The following is a 237-nucleotide window of genomic DNA, read 5'->3' as shown; positions in this document are numbered from 1 at the left end:
GCTTCTATCGCCCAATCAGTCTTTTGCCTACCCTGTCTAAACTATGCGAGAAGATGCTCACGAATCGACTCCTTCCACTCCTAGAGAACTTGAAAACACTCCCAGATCACCAATTCGGCTTCCGAAAACAACATTCAATAGTAGAGCAAATCCACCGCATAACCCATATAAACACTCGAAAAGAAAAAATATTGCTCAGCGGTTTTCCTAGACATCCAACAGGCATTCGACAAAGTA

This window comes from Bombus impatiens, unplaced genomic scaffold, assembly GCF_000188095.3.
Source record: "Bombus impatiens unplaced genomic scaffold, BIMP_2.2 scf_0082, whole genome shotgun sequence".
NCBI classification, from domain to species: domain Eukaryota; kingdom Metazoa; phylum Arthropoda; class Insecta; order Hymenoptera; family Apidae; genus Bombus; species Bombus impatiens.
Note: the sequence above shows the minus strand (reverse complement) of the source record.